Below are 11,268 nucleotides of genomic sequence, written 5' to 3' on the forward strand. Positions count from 1 at the left end.
CCTGTCTCCAATCCACAAGGGCTAGGATTAAGATCATGTACCACCACACCCTGTTGGGGACTGCAGACCACTAGACCATGAATTTCTTGTAAACAACTGGTTTTCCTCTGCTCTGAGCAGCCTGCAGCTGCTCTGAGCACGAGACCCTGATGGCAGGGGAGTGGGTTCTGATGGATCCACAGTTGAAAGATCCCGAGAACTGGGGCGTGGCCAGAGCCCTATATAAGCTACCCCTGAGTACACTAAAGTGGGCATTCTTGTATCAAGGATGACCCGTGGCCCTGTCTATGTGTGTTTATGTGTTTGAATCTCCAGGCCCCTTGCCCAAGGCTCACATAGGGACCTGTAGTGGTACGGGCGCTACAACACCCAGGTCCAGTTCCTGTTTTATGTTTTGCTGTTGTTTTGGTTTTGGGTTTTTGAGACAGGGTTTCTCGGTGTAACAGTCCTAACTGTCCTGGAACTTGCTTTATAGACTAGGCAGGCTTGGAGTTCACAGAGATCCTCCTGTTTCTGCCTCCCAAGTGTTGGAATTGAAGACACATCCTACTACAGCCGGTGTAATTGCCCTTGTCTGAGTCCAGGCAAAATAGAAGCTCAGGGTCTGAAGCTGTGAGGTTCCTCATCTGCATCAAGGTGACAGAGGCACCCCTGCCTCTCACCTGAGCTCAGGCACTCACCTTTGTCCGAGCAGGTCCCTCTGTGTGCACCCACAAGGCTTCGCTTCCTTTGCTCTTTCTAGGACCTCCCATGAGGCAGCTCCAGGCGGGGTGCTGCAAGGTGGTAATGACTGAGACAGGTTTGTTCTCTGAAAATAAGGACAACGGGGCAGACAGAGCTGGCATGCCCATATGCCAACTGCTGCAAGAGGGGGGACTCGGGAGAGGTAAAGACAAGTCCCTGGACAGACTGGCTCCTAACTAGAGTGAGAGTCTAGGACTTCTTCAGCCCTGTGACTGAGCCACTAGGGGTCAGTGCACCTGGCTAGGTGACTTAAGAGGTAAGACTGCAGGGCCTGGTGTCCAGCTCAGGCTAAGTCATCGCCCCTGGTTAAGAGTTAGCGCTGAAGAGAAGGCACAAGCCAACCGATGGTAATGGAGGGGTTTAAGGAGGTTATAGCCCAGGGGACATAGCTAGGCCAGAATTCGAACCCAGGACCAATTCTGAAGCTGTCCTTCTCACCACGCACCAGGCTGTGGAGGACAGAACACAGGACAGTCAGGAGCTGGGCAACACCCTGCTGGGAAAACCAAGTGTCCTGAAAGAGTCCACCTGAATTTCCTCGTGGTCACGTGGCCATGGGACTTGTCTGTGTTCTTCCAGGTGGGTTGGGCAGCCCAGAGTTCGGTCTTCACTCCTGCCTCCTTGTCTGTCCTCCCTCTCCGGCTGCTGTGTTTGCTCGGAAGCTGGGCCTGGGGGCAGGGAGAAGAGGATACCTGGAGAAATTCAATTATGTAACTCCGAGTTGGCAGCAGGAAGGAAGGAGGACATTCAATTAAATTATTCTCTTTTTTCTTAGTCTTGTACATATTTGACCCTGGATAACTTGGCCTCCCTCCCCCTTCTTCGTCCCTTACCTTAGAGTCCAAGCTGGTTTTGTGTGGGTGGGGTGCACATGGTGCATGCATATAGAGGTCAGAAGACAACCGGCCCCGGTGTTGGACTTCAGATACCTTCCACCATCTGTTTGAGGCGCGGTCTCCAATCGGCCTGAAACTTCTCCACACAGGCAAAGAGAAAATCCTAGCTGGCCTAAGTGATTCCAGGGCTCCACCTATCTCCACTACCCAACTCCCCATCTCTGAAATGACTTATATGCTCCGCCATGCCCGGCCTTTCTCCTGGGTCCTCATGTTCTTGAGGCAAGTGCTTGACTAAGCAACACCCCCAGCTCTCATTCGTCTTGATTGGAAAGCAAGCCGGGAGTGTAGAGACCTTCCAACAGGTCGGGGAGAGAAGGGAGTCTGTTCATTGTAGTTTCTGATGGCTAAGGGCTTTTCAGCAAAAAAATTTTTTAAAAAGTCATTTTACTCAGACAACAAGCCCACAATATCTCAGCTACTGCCCTGTTGCTATGATAAAAAAAAAACACCCTAATTAAAAATAAAAACAAGCTGGACAGTGGTGGCACACACCTTTAATCCCAGCCCTCTGGAGGCAGAGGCAGGTGGGTCTTTGTGAGTTCAAGCCCAGCCTGTTCTACAAGAGCTGGGTCCAGGGCAGGCTCCAAAGCTACAAAGAAACCCTGTCTCGAAAAACAAATAAATAAAAATAACACAAAAGCAGCTTTAGGAGAAAAGAGTTTTCTGTGGCTCACAGTCGGAAGGTTGCGGTTCATTGCTATGTGGAAGTCACCGAGGAGGACTATGAGGAGGCTGGTCACATTGCATGCAGTCAGGAAGCAGAAACTGACAAAGCCTGGCGCTGAGCTGCCCTCTCCTTTCCTACAGTCCAGGATTCCAGCCCAGACAGTGCCCTTCCCCCTCCTGAGTGCTCAGTCCTCCGGACCCCAGTCTCCATTCCCACAGGAGAGCCCCGCCTGGCGGCTCTTCCTCCCTCTGCCGTACAAAACGATGCCTGGGTTGAGCTGGGTACCATCTGGAAGAGGATGTAAGCCCCTACGGGAAACTACGGGCCCAGGGCCTCCTACCTCCCGCCCCTTCATCCTCTGGTGGCTGAATGTCTCCCTCATAAGCGCTCAAAGGTCCCTGAATGGATAGATTCGGGTCCCCAGCTCTGCAGCTCTACGGTTTGCGGTGAACAGATGTGGCTCGGGGGTTCTTGGTAAGGAAATGAAGTCCCCGTGAGTCTGTTTAGCAACAGCCCCTCTTGGCCAAGGTTCCCCCACACTTGGGGCCAGCCAGGTTCACAGAAACATGCGGTGACAGGACACTTCCCCTGCTCAGCACCCTGGCACAACCAGGGCGTCAACCCAAGCTCTCCTGGGCCCGGTACGCTTGCCCAGAGCTCAGACTGTCTCCCACATTCTCTCCAGCATGCTCAGGGAGCCGCTGGGGCGCTGGGAAGCAGAAGGCGGGGTCTGGGTCCTGCTCTGATACCTGTGGACAGGAAGAGTCACTCAGCCTTTCTGAACCTAAGTGTTTTCGGGTGGAAGAGTGGAAAGGGGTGTGACGGGGCTTCAGACGGACCTGAGTGGGAAGCCTCGCGCACTGTGGTCGGCACCAAGGAGCTGAAAGGAGCCGCTGATGCTGAGTGCTCACGCCGCCCCCCCACCAGTTCTTGACAGTCTAATATATACCTAGACCCTGGGCACACCTGGACGCCCCCCCCCCATGTCTGAAATTCCTGGTACACCATCAGCCTCTAGGATGTATGCAGCCTTGGGAACAAACAGAATATGTACCACACGGAAGGAAGGACAGTATCGCCTACCAGGGCCCCGAGCTCAGCTCTGCAGAGAGTGCGGAAGCTCGGAGGACATGGGGTCCAGCAGAAGGTGGACAGACAGACTGGCACCTAGAAAATCCTGAACCTGTGTGGGGGCCACCTGGCACAGCAGGGAGGTCCACAATATTTTGAGGCCCTTCAGTGAGATCTTAAAATCAGGGATGGGGAACAGCAAGTGTGGTGGCTCACACCTGATACCCCAGCACTTTGGAGGCTGGGGCAGGGGGCTTGTGAATTTCAGGCCCAACTTTACAAAATGAGACTTTGCCTCAAAAGAAAAAACTAAAATGGGGGGATACTTTTTAAGTGGAATAAAGTGCCCCCCCCATATTACTAAATAAGTCTTTGGAGGTGTGAAGGGTACTACCGACTGTTGTATTGACGGGATATGGAGTTATTCAAGAAACAAGCCTCCTGGCCTGTCTGTGAGGACGTTCCTAGATTAGCATAATTATAGTGAGGAAAGCCCATCCCAAATGCAACCATCAGCACCACCGGGTGCCCTGGGATAACAATGGAAAATGCTGTCTGGGTACCAGCAGCCGCCACCCCCTTTCCTTCCTCACTCTAGACACGACCAGCCACCTCTTCTGCCACCTCGACGGACTGTACCCTCAATACCTGTGAGCCACAATAACCCTTAAGTTGGCTTGGTCAAGGGTTTTGACACAGCAGCAAGACAAGGAACTAGTACTCTGTTTTGTCCAGATGGGGGTCCCATGTAGGCAGGCTGATTTCAGACCTGCTGTGTAGCCAGGATGGTCTTGATCTCCTGCCCCTTATACTTCCACCTCCTGTGTGCTGGAATTGCTGAGGTGCACAATGCCCAGCTTATTCTGGGCTGGGGAGCCACATCCACAGCCTTGTGTATGCCACGCAGACACTCCACCAGTTGAGTGGTAGTGTTTAGACCTAAATCTGTCTGGGTCCAAACTTTGTCATCTTTTCTATACCCCTCTAGGTGTTCACTGCATCTTCTTTTCTATACCCCACTGGGTATTCACAAATCACTTCATTTAATGGGGTCCTCTCAATCGCCCCATTTTACAGTCGAGAGAACCAAGTCTGGAAGAGAAGGGTTCTGTGCCCATGGTTCCTTATCTAGCCAGTGAGTCTAGAACCAGTCCCTGGCCCTCTTGACCAACCCTGGCCATGTCCAGAGCGTTTCCTGCCTTCACCATCCCCACCTTCTTTCTACCCTCACTGTGACCCTCACCGCTGTGCCCTACACAAATGATGCCCAGCCTTTCTTCCCACCCCTTTCCTTGCCTGACTCCCAGCCTTACAGAGGGTTCTGCCCAGCATTCCTCTCCCACCTCACAGCCAAGCAGAAGCTGCTACTGCCGCCCAAGAGGGTGTGGAGAAAAGGAGGTGGCTTGCCAAAGCCAGAGCACAGGTTTACACGAGGCTGCGAGTCCCCGAACAAACGCCCCTCTGTATCTTGAGGCCTATTGTGACTGGCAGCCATCCAGCGCTCACCGCGGGCAGCTTCAGAGGCTGGGATTGGCCTCTCTCTTGTCCTCTCTGCAGCCCAGACCTGCCAGGTCCTGACTCGGGCAGGAAACAGGGGGTGTGCTCTTTCTGGAATGGAGGATGTGGGAGGCCAGCCAGCGTGAGGAGGGTGAGGGGCCATGTCCTGAGCCACTCAGGATGTCTGAAGTCTTAAGGTAGAAGGCTGAGAGGAAGAAGGTCACTGGGTCCTGGCTGGCCATTCCCTGCGAGAGAAAGCTGCCCTCTAGACACAGCAAGTGAGCAACAAAGGTAAGGTCTAAATCCAGGACTTCTCCCTCCCAGGCCAGGGTTCCAGCTATTAGGGGTCTACACTATGACCCCATGAACAGGCACAGCCATGAGACCACAGATCAGGACAAGGGGCTCCCAGAAAGAGTGGCCTATTTAGATAAAGCAGCACTGGGTCCCTGGCCCACCCTCCCTCCACACAGGTGCTCCAAAGCAGTGATTCTCAGCCTTCCTAATGCCGCGACCCTTCAATACAGTTCCTCGTGTTGTGGTGACCCCACCACCACCACAAAAATATTTTAGTTGCTACTCCATAACTATAATTTTGTTGTTATGGATCATAATGTAAATATTTGCTATGCAGGATAGCTGATACCCAACCCCTGTGAAAGAGTCCTTCAACCCCCAAAGGGGTAGTGACCCCTAGGTTGAGAAGCGCTGGGCCAGCAAGCTTTTCTCAACATAAGCCATCCACAGTAAGCACTTGAGCCTGCCATATCCTCAGGAAAGGCAGAAGAGGCAGAGAGCCAAATCCAGATCATGTCAGGCACAGTGCACAGGTCAGAAACCCCAGCACTGGGGAAACTGAGGCAGGGGGTGGAGTTAAAAGCCATCCTGGGCTACATATAAAGACCAGGCTGAACCCAAACGTTTAGAAATCGTGCTTCAGCCTCTAGAGTAACTGGAACTATCAGAGTGCTTTACCGTTCCCAGCAGACCATGTTTCTTCAAACAAACAAAACAGGCTGGGGAGGTGACTCAGTGGCTCAGAGCACTGGTTGTTCTTTTAGAGGACCCAGGTTTGGTTACAGCATCCACATGGTGGCTCACAGCCATCCACAACTCCAATCCCAGGAGATCTGATACCCGCTTCTGATCGCTGTGGGTACCAGTTAGCATCAACATACAATCAAAACTCTCGCACACATAAAATAAATAAATCTAAAGACAGTTAAGGGAGGGCTAGAGAGACGGCTCAGTCAGTAAGCTGTTTGCCACACAATCATGAGGACCTGAGTTTGAATTCCCCCAGCACCCACATAAAAAGCTGGGGGCTTGATTATAAGCCCATAGCTGGAGAGGCAGAGAGACTTAGAAGATCCCTCGGGTTCGTTGGCTGCCAGCCACTCTAGTCTGTTTGTGAACTTCAGGTCAACAGCTGACCCTGCTCATAAAACAGATGGATGGCATTGAGGAATGACATCCAAAGTTAAGCTCTGTCCTCCACCTGCACACCAATACATATGTCCTATGGGGGTGGGGCAATGCTATTATATATATATATATATATGATGTGTGTGTACATGTGGATGTATGGGTACGTGTGTGTGTGCATGTAAGAGAGAGAGAAACAGACAGACAGACAGACAAACTGAGAGGATGACTTCTGGGAGCCGGTTCTCTTCACTGTGGGTCCCAGGATTCGAACTTGTGTCATCAGGCTCTTACATGCTGAGCCATCTTGCCTGCATCCTGCTTTTAGTAAGTGGCTAGGAGTAGCTCTGCACCCTGTGTGGTTTATGAACAGGGAACAGTTCTGTCCTGGCAGCCGGGCACTAAAGGAGAAACCGGGGTGGGGGGAGCCTGCAACCTGGGGTCCACTTGAGGGTCACCAGCTGGTTATTTTATGCTGTGCAGTTCCCTTTGCTGTTGCTCTACCCTGCTCTGCACCCATCAGAAAGACAGTCACGAGCTTCTCCTCTGTGCGCGCTCTGAGGCTCTCTCGGTCCTCAGTTTCCCCGTTTGTAGAGGAGATGGCAGTGGCCTCCACAGTGTTCAGGCTAGCAGCTGCCTCCTTGAGTTCTCACAGAGGGTGTGGGGATGAGGAGGCGTTAGGAGACTGTTGAAAGAGAAGGAAAATTTCCTCTGTTGGTCCAGGTAGTGATGACAGAATTCAGGTACCTGTCTGAGATTAAAACAAAAAAATGCCATTCTGAGCCTAGTGTAATACCTTCTTTAAAATATATATATATATATATATATATATTTAACGTGCATTTGCATGAAGGTGTCAGATCCCCCTGGTGGAGTTACACAGACACTTGTGAGCTCCCATGTGGGTGCTGGGAATTGAACACCAGTCCTCTGGAAGAGCAGCCAGTGCTCTTAACCACTGAGCCATCTCTCCAGCCTGGTACATACTTTCAATACCAGCGCATTATAAACATTACCGGCTCCGTCCAGCCCACCTTAAGGACTATTAAAATGGAAGATATTTAACCCAGAGAAAAAAAACAGAGACCATAGAATGACTATTTTCCCCGGGCAGAAAATCCTTAGAATTTCAGGTTCTGCAGCCTAACCTACAACTCACTGCTATCGCCGCCTGCTGGACAGAGGTAGAATTGCCGCACTGATATACGCTGAGCTAGTAGGGGACCCAAGAAGTTTCCAACAAAGCAGGGCTCTTAAACCTGCCGGGGTTGTCACGTGGGGAAGAGAGCAGAAGGGAATAGTCCCAGTGGGTGAAAACTACACTGGCCGACATGAAGGCCAGTTATCTGTAGTTTGAATCCGACCCAATGTTTTGGAAAGTTGGGGCTTTTTAAAATTTCATTTAGCTTTTTAATTAACTATTTATTTTGTGAGTATGCATGATGGTACATGTGTGTAGAGGTTAGAGGACAACTTCCAGATGTTTTCTCTCTCCATCCATCCTGTGGGTCCCAGGGATTGAACTCAGATTATCAGACTTGGCAGCAAGTGCCTTTACCTGCTGAGCCAGCTTGCCAATCCCTATCTCATTATTTATTTATTTGTAATTTTTGAGACAGGGTTCTCATGTAGCCCAGTCCGTACTCAAACTCAATATGTAGCCAATGACGATCTTTAACTTCTGGTCCTCTCGCTTCCGGCTTCCGGGTGTACACACGGTTTATGCAGTGTTGGGGATTGAACCCGAGGCTGCTTCATACACTTTAGGCAGGAACATTTCCTACCAGGCTATGTCCCAGCCCCATGGAAGACGAACAGCTTTCATGGGTTACAGTAACTCTGGCTGCAGTTGCTTATTTGTGGCTTTTTCCGCTGGGATATTTGTTTTCCTTGTCTTATCCAGGGAGGAGCTTGGAAGCGCGGCAGACAAAGAGGGGAGGCGTTGCATTGAGGGGTTGAGGGGGCAGCATTCTTCCCGATAACAGCTCTTACACTCTGGGAGAAACAGAGAGGGATGTGTAAGTAAACACTAAAAGGTCCTGACCCTCTGCTTCCCAGCCCTGCTCCCATACAAGACAGTTAATGTGTGGGGAGCCATAGTCCCCTGTGGAGTCTGTGACTGAGGTAGAGGACCCCAGTGTGACTAAAGGCAGTGCACAGTAGGAGGCAGGGTCAAAACCCAAGGCAAGTTCTCCGCTCTGTGGGTGGAACCTTCCTTAGCCTCTCGGGGTTTCGGTCAAAGCCCAACACTGATGCAGGCTTCCCCTTCTGTGTGTGTTCTCTGGGAAGCAGTCTAGGGTGGTTCCCAGAGATGGGGTTATGCAGTCTACAGTGGCTCCCTGGAGATGGGGTTATGCAGTCTACGGTGGTTCCCAGAGATGGGATTTTGCAGTCTACAGTGGGTTCCCAGAGATGGGGTTGTGCAGTCTACGGTGGGTTCCCAGAGATGGGGTTGTGCAGCCCCAGACCCGCGCCTACCACCTAGTGTAGCGATGTTAGGTGGGGCTCCTGTCTGCACTGAGCCTCTGGCGACCCGTATGTCCAGTGGTAACAGTGGCCCCGCACTCCTTTCCAGAGTGAAGATGAGGACGGACCGGGACCTTCCTTGCCTGTGAGGCACAAGGACCATGCTCACAACGGTGGCTGTGAATTAGTCTTGCTCTCTGAAAAACAGCCTTGGTTTCCCTAGAGTATCCCGACATCCCCCCCCCCCCCCCCCCCCCCCCCCCCCCCCCCCCCCCCCCCCCCCCCCCCCCCCCCCGGCACAGGCCGGCACAGTGTTCAGTCCCCGGTCTTGGGCCTGACTTGGTTAACTGCAGTTGCTGGGGCCCCCACACATGAAAACATCCATATTCTTGCCACCAGTGTTCACCGCCCTCCTCCCACCTCCTCTAATGTGGCAGGAACAGAGATGTCATTGAGAGCCCTTGCTGCGGGTCTGCACACTGTTGTCCTTGAAGGAGGAGTTACTGGCCCAGCTGGAACCTGGAACCCAGCACCCAGGAGGTGAACCCAGCACACCTGAGGAGGAGCCTGTGTCCTGTGTCCTTGGGAGGCCACTCACCGGTCAGTGTGTGTGTGTGTGTGTGTGTGTGTGTGTGTGTGTGTGTGTGCATTCATGTGTACATGTGTTTATGTGTGTATGTATGTTTGAATATGTGTGACTGGATGTGAATAGGTATGAGGGTATATGTATGTATGCATTTATGTGTGTGCATAGTGCACATGTATGAGGGAGTAGAATATGTGGGACTGGGTGGGAGTGGGTATGAGGGTATCAGTGGGTCTGTGGGTGCATGTGTGTGTGTGTGTGTGTGTGTGTCCACCTCTGTGCATTATTGCGGTGACCGGTCACAGCCCCTACCAAGTGCATCTCAGGACAGGTGGGAAGGTGGAAAAAAAATGCAGGCTTTGCCGTTGGCAAGGTCAGGTTCATGAGCTGCCCTACAGCTTTCAGGCTAGATTAACACAAGAGCAAGCTCCACAGCCCTGAGCCTCAGAGTCCTGACTGAAGCCAGGAAAAAGGAAACCCTGTTTTCTGTGGTCTCCTGCATTGGAAGCAGTGGGGCTAGAAACAGGCTTAGGCAAACTCATCTGAGTACCTCTGCCTTGCTGTGATGGGAGAGGCCAAGGGCTTTGCTCAAGAACAGAGCAGGTCCCAGCACTCGGGAGGCAGAGGCAGGCAGATCTCTGTGAGTTCGAGACCAGCCTGGTCTACAAGAGCTAGTTCCAGGACAGTCTCCAAAGCTACAGAAGAAACCTTGTCTCAAAAAAAAAAAAAAAAAAAGAAAGAAAGAAAGAAAACAAAAAGAACAGAACGGGAGACCTCATTCCAAATTCTCATCCTTGGCCTTTTTTATTTTTTAGACAGTTTCTCATTTATATCCTGGGCTAGCTTCAACTCCCTTTGTAGCCGAGGATGGCCTTGAAATCCTGATCCTCATGCCTCCACCTCTCTGCTAGGATTACAGGCATTGCCACGGTGCCCAGGACATTGAACTTACCAGCGCTTTCTAGATGCCACTCAGTTGGCAGAGTACCAGCCTAGCAAGCATGAAGCCCCAGGTTCAATCCTCAGCACCACGTAAACCAGGTGGGATGGCACACACTTATAATCCCAGCACTGGAGACAAGGGGACAGGAGAGCCAGTTCATGTTCATTCTTAGCTACATAGTGAGTTCGAGACACTGTCTCAAAAAACCAAAAGTACTATTCACATCCTTAACCCTCTGCTCCCTTAGGACGGGGCCCTGCATGAAATTCTGTCCCTTACTACAGTCCTCCCTCAGCAAAGGGAAGATGGTGGTTTATCTGGGGGAGAAGGACAGATCTGAAAAAGAACCAGACATGGCTGTATCTTCAAGGGCTGGCAGGGAGCACACAAAGCCAAGCCAAGTCACAGACACTAGCTATGCTTTCTGGCTAATGGTGGCAGCGGGGAGGAAGAGAACAGCCTCCCGGACTCAGTCTGGGTGGGAGTCTTGTGGGAAGGGTGCCTGGCTTGAGACTCTGTTCTTTCTTCTGGGAAGCATGTGGCCCACCCCAGTCTATCTAAAGTAATCAGGTGACCAGAAGCCCAGGGCAGAAGACAGATATGCAAGGGGAGGTCAGGCAGAGCCCTGTAGGGGCCATGGAGGGGCACTGAGCCATAGGAGGGTCTGAAGATCCCAAGAACAGGGCAGGCAGGACCCTGGGCTTGGATTTGGGGCAGAGAAAGTGAAGGCAGTGCCTGCTCTATAGATTAACATGGCCAGGCCACCAAGAGCCTTCTTTTTTTGTTTTGTTTTTTGTTTTTTTGAGACAGGGTTTCTCTGTGTAATTGCCCTAGCTGTCCTGGAACTCGCTCTGTAGACCAGGCTGGTCTTGAACTCACAGAGATCCGCCTGCCTCTGTCTCCCTAATGCTGGGATTAACCACCACTCAGCTTTTTTTAATGTGCATTGGTTTTTTGCCTGCTTATATGT

At 51.7% G+C, this 11,268-nt stretch overlaps 1 protein-coding gene across 6 annotated transcripts in view; it reads left to right on the top strand.

Annotated features, from left to right (window-relative positions):
* The window catches only part of Ncmap (non-compact myelin associated protein), a 29,211-nt gene that overhangs the window by 4,917 nt on the left and 13,026 nt on the right, over positions 1–11,268 (top strand). Inside the window, exons 1-3 of one of the 6 annotated variants that reach the window (XM_050155958.1) lie at positions 7,238–8,321; positions 9,207–9,369; positions 10,267–10,396. The gene's annotated coding sequence lies outside the window, so the exon portion shown is untranslated. Of the gene's footprint in view, positions 1–7,237; positions 8,322–9,206; positions 9,370–10,266; positions 10,397–11,268 lie in introns of those variants that run through there. The other 5 variants (XM_050155965.1, XM_050155929.1, XM_050155949.1 and 2 more) reach the window with 5 other exon arrangements.

This window comes from Alexandromys fortis, unplaced genomic scaffold (assembly GCF_014885135.2).
Source record: "Alexandromys fortis isolate MF-2015 unplaced genomic scaffold, M_Fortis_MF-2015_v1.1 scaffold_26, whole genome shotgun sequence".
NCBI lineage: Eukaryota > Metazoa > Chordata > Mammalia > Rodentia > Cricetidae > Alexandromys > Alexandromys fortis.